General features: G+C 44.7%; 1 protein-coding gene across 2 annotated transcripts in view; it reads right to left on the bottom strand.

Annotated features, from left to right (window-relative positions):
• Positions 1-12,025, bottom strand: part of LOC122809337 — a 2,116,265-nt gene that overhangs the window by 802,243 nt on the left and 1,301,997 nt on the right. The window lies entirely within an intron of this gene.

The following is a 12,025-nucleotide window of genomic DNA, read 5'->3' on the forward strand; positions in this document are numbered from 1 at the left end:
ATTTGCTTCCCACATGAAATACAATTATTAACTTTTTCTGACATCGGACAGGAGCAAGAAAAAGTTTCAACGGGTACTTAGCTTTGAGTGGAAGAAAGTCTTCGGACTGAAGTTTTTCAGAAAAAATTGTCAGGAGTCAGCCGACCGGCACTTGCGAACTGCTATCACCGCACGGCAAGAAAGACTGGAGAACATGGCGTCGGCTGTCAGCTTTGTACTCCTGGCGCTCTGACGTCAGGGAGCGTGGTTGAACAGCCGACGCCGGACCTGGCCGACCGAGGACTGCCTGCCGGCAGGGGAGAACCCTACAGTCATGACTGCAACAGTGAAACACGATGAACATATTCCTAAGCCTCTTTTTAGAATCAGAGTAATCCTGGCTTTCCCAGTGAAAATGCTCCCTAAGAGTATGCAAGGTTTCACCAAAAGAGAAATCCACTTGGGGGAAGCAGAGGGAATAGAGTCCTTTGCATCAGAATCCTCATAGGTAGATAAGGGTAAATCCTGATCATCACAGGAAACAGAAATTTCAGTAAAGACTGAAGAATATGGCGTCAGCTGTGTCTTATATACCCCTTTCGCACTGACGTCAGGAAAGAAAGCGACGACAACCGACGCCGGACCTAGAATTTGGAATTCGGCCGACCGAGGACCCGCCTGACGGCAGAGAACCCATCTGTGATTACTGCAGCTGTATGCACGATGAACATCAGAAATTTCAGAATCCTAGTCAGAAGTATCATAAGCAAATTCAGTCCTAGGTCTCTTACAGGGGGAAGGTTGGCTTCCCCTGATTAAAGTAATAAGGTCTTCAGCCATTCTTATTTGTTTTTTAGGCATAGTGGCCTGCCCATGCTGTCTGGGCATCGGTTTTCTAGGAATGGTTCAAGTTTTAGGCCTTGAAGAAGAAGATGGCGTCGGTTTAATATGAAAGTAAGTACGCCTGAATACACCCCTCAGAAGCTGGTGCCTGCACAGTGGCTCCGGACCCATCCAAGGTAGAGACATCTGCAGGTTCCACAGCTGAAGCATCTCGTGGCATACCGGACTCCGAATGGGTCTCAGTAGAGGCCTGCGAATCTGAAGTAGTGGGTATCAGGGGCTGCAAAAGCGCCTCAGTGAGTACTGGCGACTGTTTTAGGAGAAGCGTCATCAGCTTTGGACCAAGGCGACCTGTCTGTCTTTATCTTCACGTTTTTTCGGAATGTCAGTAGTTGGATGGCTTACCGAAGACATATCTGGATAATTGAACTGAGTACCAAAATATTTAGAAGCATAAATATACAGATGACGAACAGTTTGTTGCTTAAATAATGCACAAAACCGACAGCGAGGTATGTCGTGGGAAGGGCTTAGGCAATGAATACAGTACTAATGAAAATCTTTGAGGTATTTGCTTTCCACAAGAAATACAATTACTGACTTTTACTGACATCAGCTTAGAGCAAGAAAAAGTTCCCCCAACGGGGTACTTAGCTTTAGTTGAAGACTTTGATTCTGAAACTTGAAAACGAAAATTTCAGGAGTCGTCCGACCGGCACTTCCAAACTGCTTCCGCTTCGGGCACCGCACAGCAAGAAAGACTGATGTAATGGCATTGGCTGCATGCTTTATACCCCTGACTACCTGATGTCATGGAAGATGAGACAGCAACCAATGTAGGACCCAAGACTTCGATAATCAGGGCGACTGAGGGCTACTGCAAGCAGATTACCCAAATGTGATGACTGCAACAGTGAAACACGAAGAACATCAAATGTACCAGTCCATGTTAAAATCCCTTATTATTACGGTTTCCTGGTTAAATGTAGAGGAAACCAACACAGAAGGTTTTCAACTGTGGAAGGGTTGTTACAAGGAAAGATGTAGACTGACATTATGATAATATATTTTTGGAGTTTACTTCTAGACAGAAGATTAATATTTCAGTATTACTGAGGCATGGGGTGGGGGGGTTAATTCTAGTCATTCAACTTTGAGGGCATCTTTAAATATTCTGGCTGCAGCTCCACCACATTTGTGCAATCTGTCATGTCTATGCATACTGTAGCCTGGGCTGGGGTTAGAATTTCATTATCTTTTATGTGAGGTTTTAGCCATGCTTCTGTTAAAACTGCAATGTCTGGGTTTATAAGGAGAGGGACGTATGAAATTCAAGTATTTTATTTAAGAGACTCCTCAGATTCATGTTGATAAGTAGAATATCAGAGCCATTTCGTTTAAGTTAGTGATGTTTTGAGAATGTATAGTGTCTGGTGGATTAGGAGTTTGTTGTAGGGGTTGAGGGCCTGGGTTAAGGTGAATGTCACCACTTAGTTTGAGCTGTGTTATTTTGTGTAGAAATAGGAGTGTGAGTTTGGCTGCAAGTTTAATATATCACCGACCTAAATGTGGAGAAGCTGGTCGCTGAATGTTATCTAAAAGAAAACAGATCTGTGTTGGAGTTATTGAAGAGGTGCAGAGATATGGGAATGTTTGTATGAGAAGTATGGGGAGTATTTATGATTTGTTGTTTGTGATAAGAAGGAAGGTTGTAATGAGAAAGCTGAGGACAGACGTGTAGGAGTAACACTGTTATAGATTTAGGCACAGTACATTTAAGTGACTAGATGAGAGTGGACTGTGCTAATTAAATGCAAATACGTTGGGGGGAAAGGGGGAGGAGTAATGGGTGAATGACTATTTTGTGAGAAGTATAAGTGATCACCTGGTTTGGAAGAGGCAACTGGATGATGAGATGGAATGGGTGCATGTTTGCTTAGAAATAAACGGAGGTGTATTGGGACTGGGTGGGAAATGGGGATAGGGGAGTGGAGTGAGCCCAAGCACAGCAAGGGCAAACAGAGTGGAAAGAAACCTGGTCAGCAAGACTACGCCTGCGAGAACCAATCAGGAATGCCACTTGCACCTGGTCAGTGGTAAGCACACAGCTAAGAAACACTTTACGCTTTACTATAGGTTGGTCTGTTCCACTGTTTATCACTTGTACAGAGCACAAGATGGAAATAAAGCCAGAACAAACCAGTTTACACTAGTTATAGGGATTAACTACTGTTGGGAGCGAAGAGTGATTGACAGAACTTAATTACAGCAGCAAACTGGAGCCAAGCAAACTGAAGAATACTTTGAGGGAAGGAGGCTAACGTTAAAATGGGGATTGGGGAGCCAGGGAAGAAAGTCCATGCTTAATTTGCACGCCACTTAACAAAAGTCACAAATAGGGTTCGGAAATCACTGAATAGTTACAATTGTAGGAAAAATGGATGCATTTTTGATAATTGCTTTTTTTCTGAGAAGAATCAATAGCTTTATCATCCTTGATAGAAGAATTACAATTAACAAAAGATTTTGCTGCAGTTGAAGTAAGTAAAGGTATAACAGCTGCTGGGTCAAGTCTGAGATCAGTGCAGGAGTGAGGAATGTCATCTAGGATTGCTGTGTTCAAGCTTGCTCCCAGGAATGCAATTTGTTGGCTGGGCACCAGTTGTGATTTCTTTTCATTGATGGTGTATCCCAGTGAAGTTCAAAGCCTTTTTACAAATGCCAGGTGCTGAAGTAGCAATTCCTGACTGTCCACCTGAATTAGGCAATCGTCCAAGTATGGGTAAATTTGAATATTTCTCAGCCTGCAGTATGCAATGCCAGGAGCCAGGCACTTTGTGAATACCCTGGGTGCAGTAGATAAGCCAAAGGAAAGTACAGAGAACTGATAGTGCATAGAGCCTGCCCTGAAACGTAGATATTTCCTGCAAGACTCCCTTATGGGGATGTGCAGATACGCTTCTTTTAAGTCTAGGGTGACTAACCAGGCATCCTTGGCTAGCAAACGAAGAAGCTGCTGCAGTGTAAGCATTCTGAATTTTGGGACCACCAGAAAGGTGTTGAGAACTGATAGATCCAGGATAGGGCGCCAAGCACTCTCTTTTCTGGGCACCAGGAACAGTCTGGAGTAGAAACCCTGTCCCCTTTGTTCTACTGGAACAGGTTGAATAGCTCTGATATGGAGAAGGGAAAGTACTTGCTTTTGAGCCTCTGCCCACTGGTTTGGAGGAAGGTCTGGGAACCTGCTTGGGGGTTGCAGTAGTGGAAGTAGAATCTGTATCCCTGGGATACGTTTAGAACCAGTCGGTCCTGAGTAATGGGCATCCAGTTTTTTGCATGAAAGGCAGGATTTCCTCCTAGGGGTGCAAGTACTTGGGCATAGCTGGGAAGGATAACTGGAAAGTCATTGTGAACTTTTTCTATAATGGGGTGGGCTTACCACTCCCTGTTTTTGAGGTGGGAACACACCATTGTTTAGATCTCTGCATACACTGAGACTATAGTGTTGGTGGTCTGTTTCCCCTGGGTTGGGACTGAGAAGGCCTGGGAGGGACTGGAAAGGACCAGTTTTTTTAAGGCTAATGCCTACTGAATCTAGGTGGCTACACCTGTAAGAAATCTTTCACAGTTTGCATAGATTTAGCTTTTTCTTCCATCTTTTAAAGAACAACTTCTGCTTTTGTGCCAAACTATCCTGATTTAATGGAGCATCTAGTAATTTTGCTTTGACATGGTCTGGCAAGACTTGTTCCTTCAGCCAAGCATGCCTTCTCGGTACAGACCCAGTAACAGCAGCCCTGCAAGATGCTTCTAAGGCATCAAACCCACACTGCAAAGTATGTTTACTAACTTGGTTTGCAGAATGCATTAACTCTAGTAAATCTATTTTCTGCACAATCTGGAAGTAACACAATTTTTTGTTTAATTAGTTCCATAATATGTTGCCGGTACTTCAACATGTAAAACTAGTAATTCAAAGCCCTGATGGCAAGAGTTGCAGAGGTATATACCTTCTTATCCCATCTGTCTAAAGCTCTAGAATCCCTGTTTGAAGGAGGAGGGTTTTTGGCTGTAGTAGCCTTAATGCCTTTAAGTCCCTGGGAAATGGTCTCTGGATCCGCAGTAAGATTCTTAGAGAGAAATTTGAGAGAGTCAGGTACTCTGTAGTACCGGTCAGGTTTTCTAGGAGTTGGTGGTAAAGTGTCACGAATAAGACTGGGTTCCATGAAGACATCATCTACAATATCCAGGACGGGGTACAGCTAGAGGCCTGTGCTGAGGCAAATCTAAAAATTCCGAGTCTCTTTTTGGGCTAAGAATAATCCTGGCATTCCCAGCGGAAATGCTCTCTTAAGGTATGCAAGATTTCACCAAAAGAAAAATCCTCTGGAGATGAGGCAGAGGGAATGGATTCCCCTGCATTTGAATCCTCTAGGTAGATAAGGGTATGTCCTGGTAATCAGAAGGGTCAGAGTCATCAGACTCCTGGTCTGTAGAATCAGAAGAAAAATCAATTTGTTGTCTTTTAGCAGGGGAAGGCTGGCTTCCCCTAATTAGAGTAATAAGGTCTTCAGCCATTCTAAGCATTTGTTTTTGTGGCATGGGAACTTGAGCATGCAGGTTGGACGTCTGTTTTCTAGGCGTAGTACAAACTCTGGGCTTGAGAACCGCAGTAGTTTTAGTTAAAAATGAAGTTGTCTGTTTAATACGAATATTGGTAGGCCGTAATACACCCTCAGAAGCCGGTGCCTGCACGCACAGCGGCTCCGGAAACATCCAAGGTAGAGACATCCACAGGTTCCATAGTCGAAGCAGCATCTTGCGGCATAACGGACTCCGAATGGGTCTCAGCAGAGACCCAAGAATCTGTAGAAGCGGGCATCAGGGGCTGCAAAGGCACCTCAGTGAGTACCGGCGGACTGGCGACTAGCTTAACGGAAGCGTTATTGGCAGTTTTTGACCTATGCGGTCTGTCTTTGTTCTTTTTCGGAAGATCGGAAGTCTGATGGCTTACAGAAGCCATTTCGGAATACAGAGAAAGTACAGTTTTGTACCTACCATAAATGTAGATGTTAGAGTGTATACCCTGCTGCAGCCATCACAGTCGGCCTGAATTCCAAAGTCTTGGTCCGGTGTCGGTTGCTGACGCTTCTTCCCTGACGTCAGTGTGCCAGGGGTATATATGATGCATCTGACGCCATTTTCTTCAGTTTTTCTTGCCCCAGATGTCAGGTGCCCCCCAAAAAGGTGGTCAGTAAATAGTACCAATTTAAAAGGTTTAGCACAAACAAAACATCCCTCCAGCTGTAAGCAAATACACCACAAAGGTAGTATCAGATTTTAAAGCATAGAAAAGTTTTAGTTAGTTAGGTCAGAGGGGATGGAGGGAGGGTAACCTGGACTGCAGCAGGGTATACACTCAAACATCTACATTTATGGTAGGTACAAAACTGTACTATGTTCATCGTGTTACCCTGCTGCAGTCATCACACTTGGGTAGAATCCCAAAGCTAAGGATGGGAGGTGGAATCAAACAGGGTTAGAGGAGGCTAGAAGTCCCTGCAGAAAGTACAGTTTTGTACCTACCATAAATGTAGATGTTCGAAGATCCACATTGCTGCAGTCCTTACACTTGGGTAGTCCGCTGTCCTCGGTCGGCCCGAATATCAAAGTATAAGGCTGACGTCGGTCAAGGCGCATTTGACTGACATCAGGACGTCAGGATACAAATGCGCATGACCGACGTCATATCCTCAGTCTTTTCTTGCCCCAGATGTCAGAAGACCCTAAAAATAAAAGGTCAAAACCAAAAGACAGCAAATTAACAACCAACCACCCTTGCACTAATTACATGTACAATATATACAATATACACAATATTTACAACCCAACCCACACAACCACCTCTAAGTACAGAGGGGAAGGAGGGAGGGTAAATTGGACTGCAGCAATGTGGATCTTCGAACATCTACATTTATGGTAGGTACAAAACTGTACTATGTTCTTCATCTCACATTGCTGCAGTCCTTACACTTGGGTAGAATCCCAAAGCAGAGGTAAGGGAGGATGGCCAAACTACAAGGAAGCAGGAGCTGCCAAAATGCCCTGCAAAACAGCAGTGGCAAAACCAGCCCTGGATTTAGAGTAAAGTGGTAGGTGATAATGCCTAGAGAAAGTATGCACTGAACTCCAAGTAGCTGCCTCCAAAATATCCTTGGTTGCCACTCCCTTCAAAAAGGCTGTCGAAGTGGCAGTAGCCCTAGTGGAATGAGGCCTAATCCCAGCCGGAATCTCCTTGCCATGATGGGAATAACAGAAAGCAATGCAAAACCCAATCCACTTAGAAATAGTTTGTTTTGACACAGGCTTGCCCTGAGAACTCAAAGCAAAAGAAACAAACAACTGCTGAGACTGCCTGAACCCTTTAGTTCTGTCCAAATAATATCGCAACTGCCTGTGTACATCTAAAGTGTGCAAAATCTTTTCCCCTTTATTTTGGGGATTTGCATAAAAAGTAGGCAAATGAATAGTTTGGTTTAAAGCCACACTAGAAACCACCTTAGGCATAAAGGAAGGATTAGTACGTAAAGATACCCTATCCTTATGGAAAATCAAGAAAGGCTCCACCGCCATAAGGGCCTGCAATTCAGAAACCCCTCTTGCAGAGGTAATGGCCAACAAAAAGGCAGTCTTCCATGATAAAACTTTCAACTCAGAAGTAGCTGCAGGCTCAAAAGGTTGTAGAGTGAGTTTCTCCAACACAAAATTGAGATCCCAAGCAGGAGTAGGAGCTCTACGTGGGGGTCTTATATTCTTTGCCCCTCTAAGAAATTGCTTGAACAAAGGATGAGAAAACAATGGAGGGTCACATTCATAGTGAGCTGAAATTGCTGCAGCATGAACCTTAATAGAAGAGAAGGACAAACCTTTGTCCAGTAACTCAGTAAGATATTGAAGAGCCACACTTAAATTAGGCTCAGAAACATCAAAATCCTTTGCTGCACTCCAATACAAAAATCTCTTCCATTTATCTGCGTACACTTTCCTTGTACTAGGCCTTCTAGCTTCCAAAATCACATTCAAAACTTGTTGTGGAAGTTGAGACCCTCTATGGTTCAAAACAGAATATGCCAGGCTGTTAGGTGAAGAGAGTGAAGTTTGACATTGAGCAAATGGCTGTCCTCCTGTGACAACAGGTGTGGAATCGAAGGCAAAGGCCATGGAGGCTTCCGCACCAGACTTCTCAGTAATGGGTACCAGTGCTGTCGAGGCCAATCTGGAGCTATTAAAATCATCCTTGGCTTGTCCTGTCTGACCTTTAGAAGTACCTTTGGGAGGAGAGGCAGAGGTGGAAAGGCATACACATGAAGATTGCTCCAATTGAAAGAAAGAGCATCCACTTTCCAAGCTGTGGGATGAAACCTTTTTGTGCAAAACTTTGGCAGCTGATGGTTTAGTGGAGAAGCGAACAGATCTATGTCTGGAGTTCCCCATGACACTGTCAATTTCTGAAATACATGAGGATCCAATTTCCACTCGTGGGGATCCATAATTCGTCTGCTCAACACATCTGCTAAGGAGTTCTGTGCTCCTGGCAGAAACCTTGCCTGAAGATTGAGCTGTAAACTGAGAGCAGTCTCCCACAAAATCATTGCTTGCCTGCATAGAGGATAAGAATGTGTTCCCCCTTGCCTGTTGATGTACCACATGACAGTTGTGTTGTCTGTTAGAATCAACACCTGCCCTGGAAGAAGTAAATCCTTGAAAGCTATTAATGCAAACTGGACTGCTAACATCTCCTTCAGGTTGATATGTAGATGTTGCAGTCTGGCAGGCCACTTGTCTTGTATCCACTTTCCATTTAGATGAGCTCCCCAAGCTTTGTCTGAGGCATCTGTCGTTAAAATCTGACTCGCCTCTGGCCGGGTCACAGAGAGTCCCTTGTTTAGGTGACATTCCTGATCCCACCACAAAAATTCCTTTTGAATGCAAGGTATTATCTGAATGACAGTGTCCAGATCCTGGCAGTGCTGTGTCCATACATTTTTGAGATACCATTGCAACTTCCTCATATGCAGTTTGGCATTGGGAAGCACCAGAATACAAGATGCCATGAACCCTAAGGCTTGTAGGACTGTCCTTGCAGTCAGCCCGGACTGTTGAGATAGTTGATGGAAGTAAAGGGAAAGATTCTTTTGTTTGTCCGGGGTTAAAAAGGCCATCTGGGATGCTGTATTCAGTCTTACACCCAGAAAGCACATGTCCTGAGAGGGTACTAGACTGGACTTTATTTCATTCACAGAATACCCCAGGCATCTTAGCACTGCTATCACATATTCCAAATGATGAAGAAGCTCTTCCTTCCTTGAGCCAGAATCAGGCAGTCGTCCAAATAAGGATAGATCTGTATTCCTTTTAGCCTGAAGAAAGCTATCACTGGAGCCAGAACTTTCGTGAACACTCTGGGCAGTAGATAAGCCAAAGGGCAATGCAGAGAACTGATAGTGAGAAGTCCCAGCTCAAACGCAGATACTTCCTGCAACTTAGTCTGATAGGAACATGAAGGTAAGCCTCCTTGAGATCCAAAGTTACCATCCAATGATCTTTGCCCAGCAGAGGTAAAAGCTGTTGTAACGTCAACATTTTGAACTTGGGAATGTCCAGATAAGTGTTGAGGATAGATAAATCCAAAATTGGTCTCCACGTGTTCCCCTTCTTTGGTACTAGGAACAGGCGAGAATAAAATCCTAGGCCCACTTCTGGCATAGGGACCGGCTGTATGGCCCCTAGTTGAAGTAACAGAGAAATTTGCTTGTGAGCCTCTATTCTTTGTTGAGGAGGAACGTCTGGCATGCCTCTGAAAGGAGGCAAGGTATGGAAATAAAACCTGTAACCTCGGTGTATGATATCCAATACCCATCTGTCTTGGGTAATTAAACTCCAATTTTCTTTGAAAAGTGCCAACCTTCCTCCCAAAGGTGCTGCCAGACAAGAAGGCTCTGGCAGCTGAAAAGGTAGGTCATTGGGTCTGTTTACGAAAGGACTGACCCCTGCCCTCACCAGAAGACTGTGCAGGAGAACTCCCTGTTCTAGGCCTGAAAGAGCCCTGAGCTCTGCCCCTACCACGTCTAGATCTACCCCTAGACTGGGAATCATAAGAAGGATACGTCCACCCTTTAGCAGGCCAATTTCTACTAAACTTCGGAGGCTGAACCTGCAAAAAATCTTTAACAGTCTGCATAGACTTAGCCTTATCCTCCATTTTCTTTAAAACTGCCTCAACAGGAGAACCAAACAACACATCAGATTGTAAAGGAACATCTAAAATCCTTGTTTTAACATGGTCAGATAAATTTTGATCCCTCAGCCAGGCGTGCCTGCGAAGAACTGACCCAGTGGCAGCCACCCTAGACGAGGCCTGTACAGCATCAAAACCACATTGCAAAGAATGTTTCCCCACCTGTTCAGAAACATGTACTAAATCCTGTAACTCTTTGCAATCAATACCTTCCGCCAGAGCATCAACCTTAGACTTCAACTGTGAAAGGAGATAGTTTTGGTATTTTAACATGTGAAACTGGCAATTCAAAGCCCTCATAGCTAGAGTGGAAGAAGTATAAACTTTCTTTCCCCATCTATCCAAGGCCCTGGCTTCTTTATCTGCAGGAACCGGATTCTTGACAACAGAAGCCTTAACACCTTTAGGCCCCTGGCTAACAGTTTCTGGGTCTGCCCTAGGACTCTTAAAAAGATACTTATGAGCTTCAGGCACCCTGTAATACCTGTCCGGTTTAACAGGAGCAGGAGGCAAAGAATCAGGATTAAGAGAAGCCTCTGAAAAAACATCTTCCACTACATCCAAAACAGGAGGTATAGCCAAAGGCCTATGCTGGGGTCAAAACAAAAATTCCCTAAGCCTTTTCCTGGAATCAGAGAAGTCCTGACCTTCCCACTTAAAATGCTCCCTCATGGAATGAAGAGTTTCTGAAAAGAAAAATCCTCAGGAGGAGAAGCAGAAGGAGTAGAATCATCCACATCAGAATCAGAATAAGGAGAGTACTCCTGCAAGTCTTCAGCCAAAGACTCTGAAACATCCGAAGCCTGCTCAAAACTCCTAGCTCAGGCTCCACCCTAGGTCTCTTATCAGGAGGGGCAAAGAACCCCTAATCAAAGAAATCAAATCTTCTGCCATTTTAAGCATATGCTTCTTGGGCACAGTTCCAGAAGAACTAGGGGTGACACCAACTGAAGCTAAACCTGGCCTGCCTCTAGGAGAAGCCTTAGAAACAGAAGGAGAGGGCCTAACCACCCTAGGCAGGGAGGGAGTATAGTAACCTGAGAAGCCCCATCACCCTGACCTGCCTCCTGAGAGGCCACATCCTGCAATAACAAGGTCTCTCCCTGGGATCCCAAAGAAACCTCCGGTGGAACCACCGGCTCCACCGACACCTCTAAAGAACTGGCGTCCGGTACGGACGGTTCTTCTAGCCTAGGCTTAACTGCTTTGTCCTTGCGCTTCTTCGAAGAAGCGGGCGTCGGAGCATCCGACGGCATTTTATAATTACACCGCTTCCCGAAGACTAACCTGGCACAATCTAATCTCCTCTTTATAGTGCGTTTATTAAATCTAGCACAAGAGCGACACCCAACAACGTCGTGCTCAGGCCCTAAACAAGGAATACACAAAGTATGATAATCTCTATGCGGTATCGGTTTCCCACAAGAAATGCAGTTATTCACTTTTTCTGACATCCGTTTAACCACTGAGGCAAGAAAAAACCAAAATATTCCCCAACGGGGTACTTAGCCAACTTTGACTCGGTCTGAAACTCCGGAATCGAAAAATTTCAGAACGCCAACCGGCACTCGCAATAAAGCTTCTGCATCGGACCATGCGGCAAAAAAGACTGAGGATATGACGTCGGTCATGCGCATTTGTATCCTGACATCCTGATGTCAGTCAAATGCGCCTTGACTGACGTCAGCCTTATACTTTGATATTCGGGCCGACCGAGGACAGCGGACTACCCAAGTGTAAGGACTGCAGCAATGTGAGATGAAGAACATCTGCAGTGGCGAAGCCAGCTCTAGTCTTAGAGTAAAGTGGTAAGTGGTAGCGTTTGGTGAAGGTGTGTACTGAACTCCAAGTTGCAGCTTCCAAAATATCCTTGGTTGGCACCCCCCTGAGGAAGGCTGTAGATGT

The sequence above is a fragment of the Protopterus annectens genome, chromosome 8.part0 (assembly GCF_019279795.1).
Source record: "Protopterus annectens isolate FY-2018-M chromosome 8.part0, PAN1.0, whole genome shotgun sequence".
Lineage (NCBI taxonomy): Eukaryota > Metazoa > Chordata > Ceratodontiformes > Protopteridae > Protopterus > Protopterus annectens.